The sequence below is a fragment of the Equus quagga genome, chromosome 5 (genome assembly GCF_021613505.1).
Source record: "Equus quagga isolate Etosha38 chromosome 5, UCLA_HA_Equagga_1.0, whole genome shotgun sequence".
Lineage (NCBI taxonomy): Eukaryota > Metazoa > Chordata > Mammalia > Perissodactyla > Equidae > Equus > Equus quagga.
The window spans coordinates 6,047,370-6,051,581 of NC_060271.1; the positions used below are offsets into that span (position 1 = coordinate 6,047,370).

Genomic DNA, 4,212 nt, shown 5'->3' on the forward strand with positions numbered 1-4,212 from the left:
CAGACCTCTTGTCAATCTCCTGCCACAAAAATGAGGCAATGTTACCTCCAGGCCTTTATCCCACCTCCCCTCAGCCAGAGCACCTGCCAGGCTGCGTCAGAAATGAGTGATGCCAGCACAGATGGACGTCCGCACTCCAGCTCTGGGGGGCCCTCGGGAGGAGAGGAGGAGCCCCCACAGCCAACGCCAGCCCCCCTCCCAGACAGTCGGGCTGACACTCCCTCCGGCGTGGATCTGTCGTACCCCATTGTCAGCGGCAGAGCGGGTGGGCAGATGTGTGCGTGGTCAGATGGCCGAGATGCTGCCACAATGGGGTGGCTGTTCGGCGTGTTTCTGCAGGAGGGTGACAGCCTAGCGGCAGCTGCAAAATTATTTAAGGAGCTCGCCTCTCCCAGCATCTAAACCCCATAAAAGCAGTTTCCTTAAAACTTCTCTAAGGTTGCTGCTCACACTGTGAGTCCCTTGAGGGTAGCTACCTGGCTCACCGGGTGAATTAAGCAACTGGAGCATCAAGGAAACCTCTGTGGCCCGACAGCAGCGATGGACAGGCTGATGAGAGTCTCCTGAGGTTCTTGGGCCTCCTGTGGGGCACACAGACCTGCAGTCAGACAGCTGTGGGTTCCGATTCCAGCCACCTGAGCAAGCTCACTAACTTCTCCAAGCTCCGATTTCCTCACAGGAAAAGTGGGGAGAGCAATACTCACCTGCGTACAGTGCCTGGCATGGTGCCTGGTGCACCCTGGGTGTCCTCTTTCCTGGACTTGCTTGCTGTCAAGGTCTTTAAGGAGCTGTACTGAGATCAGAAACAGAGATGAGCCATCTGGGGGAGACGCCTCCCCGACTCCGAGCTCATGGGGCTTCTCCTTCCACCGAGCTCTCCGACAGCATTGACCCCCAGCCAGGCCCTGGCGGGTGGGCTTACTTAGCCGGCCCTGTGATCGAGCTTGCAGTCCACCCCATGCCTGCTTCGCCTACAAGTCCTCTCCTTTTGCGTGTGCTCCTTTCATAGTTGGCATTAATGGCTTCAAAGAGCCAGACAGGGATCGTCTGAGCCCCAGATGGAGTAACCATGGCGGTGCGCCGTGGGTGATGTCCCTGGACTCCTGGTCCAGGGCTCCTTCTTCTCCCCGTGCCGCCCCGGCATTCACGTCCTGAAGCGCGTTGCCCAGGGAGACACTAGTGTGCTGTTCCTGCCGCCCCAGCCACACAGCCAGTCTTGCACAGGAGGGCAGGTGGGCTGCAAGCTCAGTGCTTAAAGCAGCTGTTTTGGGGTCCGGTCCCTGTTGACTGTGGAGCCCCCCGGAGGGTTGAATCCAGGTCATCCTGGCACAGCAGTTAGTGTCTGGAGACAAACCACACGAGCATCTCTCATGGTTCTCTTCAGATCTTGCAAAGTTTATGGCCTGTGAGTACGTCCTGGCCGCCCCCTCTCCTCACCAGGCCCAGACTCCACCCGCACACCTGGGCCCCAGGCCTGCCTCTCAGCATCCTGGCAGACCCCACCCAGCGACAATCCACTGGTCCCCCCTGCTCCACGCCTACCCCGGCTGCTGGGCTACTGGCTTCTGAGTGCTGCGGGGCTGTTCAGAACTGTCATTCTCCCTGTCCCACCCAACCTCCAGTTCGACCCCTCCCTCCTCTCCTGAGCCCTCTGCCCCTCCCCTCAGCACATCACTTGGACCTCCCTTCACAGCGACCACAGAGGATATACACGCCCTCCCCGCCGCGCCTCGCCTGGCTTACCCGCAGCTACGCCAATGTCTCCTTCCCTCCCACATGTGCTGAGGGGGCCCATCCGGGATGTAGACTCAGTGGTGCTGTCTCACATCCTCATCCTCTCGTTCTCTGGCTCCAGGTCTCCATGGGAAATCGCCCTGGCTGAGCTGCTGGCGCCACCCGCCACCCTGCTGACCCGGCTTGTACCTGGGAGTCCTTGATTCTCCTCTCCTTTCCCCCAGGCCATCCATGCTTTCTCTAGAACCAGTCTCAATGGGCCACCTTCTCTTGGTTCCCATGGTCACTATCACCCTGGTTCGGGCCACAGTCACCTTTAGTCTGGGTTCCTACACTAGCCTCCATGGGCACCCTGCCCCCGCCCGCCCCTTCCCCAAACCTCCCACCCCGAATGGGTTATCCATCCAAGTCAGACAACCCTCCCCATCCATGACCCGCAGGGCTCCCCTAGTCCCCTGGGTGGAGTCTATCCCTGACTTTGGCAATACATCCACAGCCCTCTGTGATCTGGTCTCTGCCAACCACTGTACCCCTCTGACTTCCTGGGCCCTCTCCATGCAGGTCCCCTGCCTGGCAGCCCTACCCCCTCTCGCATCCCCCGTTGGCTGACTGGCCCCTTGCCGTCCTTCTGGACCCAGCTGCTGTAACACCACCTCCCGGGATGATCCCCACCCTTCAGGGTTAAAGTTACAGCCCCTGACCGTCCCTCTGTCCAGCTTGGATCACAAGGTGCTACTGTCGAAAGTTTGCACGTCTGTCTCCCACATAGCCTGAGTGTTCTTCCAAGGCAGAGGCTGTGCCCCCTCCACCTCTAGGTCCCCAGCCTGGCACATGGTGGGCGGTCAGTGGCTAACTTGTGATGAAGCTCAGGCTGGAATGTGACTAACCAGTGCCCACGCCTCTGGCCTGCCAGACACAATAATGAGCCTTACTCATATAGAAGGACCATATCTCCAACTTCATCTTCTGCTCCTCTTCGACTCTGATGGCAGGAGCAGGGCTACAGGGACAGAAAGCCCGCTTCAGATACTGACTCAAACACTGACTGGTTTTGGGACTTTGGGCAAGACACATAACCTCTGTGAGCCATGTGGAAAATGGGAATGATCGTGTCTGTCTCACAGGTTCTGATAAAATTAAACGAGGTGATGCAAATGAGGACATGGTGGAGGGCCTGCACATCGCAGGCACTTAAAAGTGGGAGCTATTATTCCAGTGGGCTTTTTGGTGACCACGTATTAAATTAAATAGAATGGGACTGAATCCGATATGATGCACTGTTGCATTAGCTCCAGAAACAGACCAGGGGTGAGTGCGTGAGTGCCGGGATAGGAACAAAAAGACCCCAGCTTCACCTCTCTCACCAAACCAATGTCCTCGTTGGTTTAAAGAAGAGGGGAAGGTTTTGATTAAAATGGTAGCCAGGTTCACTCCCGGCTCACAGATGGTCTGATCCTGAGATTCTTCGATTCCACAATTTCCTGAACTGCCGTATGTAACCTGAGGCCCTACTGAGGTTTTCAAGGGGCAGTGCATCCCAAACTGAATCCCACTGAAGGGCAGAAGACCAGTACTGGAAAGCCAGCCCTCACCTGCAAGTATTTCCATCCACATGAGAGTTCAGAGACGATAATGCTGGAATCCGCCATCGTGTGAACCCCAGCAATGCTCAGCATCCCAGCAATCCCCGTGAACGGCTGGCAGCTTCTGTCTGCAAGATACAGCCTTCTAGATGGAATTTGCAGGGAAGTAGAGGCTTTAGATATTACAGTGTTTTCAAATATCATTATTACTGCTCTATAAATATCCCACGCCCACGGTGTGGCAGGTGCCACATGGGAAACATTGGATTCGGTTGGAGATTTTCTTAAAAGACCCATAACAGTACCATATGCCAGTCATCTTGGCTAATATTTATGTACATGCCGCAGAAGCAAAGATTAGCTGTGTCAATATGTATAGAAAAACCCCACAAAAGAGTCTGTGGGATGTGCATTATCTGCACTTATGTTCCAAAGCATTTGCCTAATTTCTTCACTTTTCTAAGAGCTATTTCAGCCATAAACTGCAGGAAGGTTGGAGGAGTGAGGGATTAATACAGGGATAATCAGAGGGAAATTATCAGAGACCCCTGGGGTCTCCCACTGGGAGGAGTTCAGAGCCTCTGCAGCTACAAGGAGCAGTTCCAGAGCTGTGAACACAATCAACCCTTCCATTTGCTTTCAACTAATGGGATGCAAACATGGTCCATTCCTTTCCAATGGTCCTCGCCAGCATGCCAAAGGGGAAACTGCTTGGAGGCAAACAAGTTTTTGTATGGGAGACATGCAAGAGGAAAAATTATTCCCACAAGTATGATTCCAAGTGCAGACTTGCGCATGAGCACTGTGCATGCAGACAACCAGTCAGCCCTTACAGTGACGGTACACTGAACCCAAAACCACGCGTCAAAGCCTCAACCCCAATGTGATGGTATTT

The 4,212-nt window shown here is 54.9% G+C and overlaps 1 long non-coding RNA gene across 1 annotated transcript; it reads right to left on the minus strand.

The window, feature by feature from the left end:
- Window positions 1-515: 515 nt before the first annotated feature.
- On the minus strand, window positions 516-2,719 carry LOC124240423 (uncharacterized). Its single transcript, XR_006888865.1, has 3 exons — window positions 2,667-2,719; window positions 705-793; window positions 516-581 (listed from the first exon to the last, which is right to left on the minus strand). It is a non-coding gene; the product is annotated as an uncharacterized LOC124240423 (long non-coding RNA).
- Window positions 2,720-4,212: the final 1,493 nt, after the last annotated feature.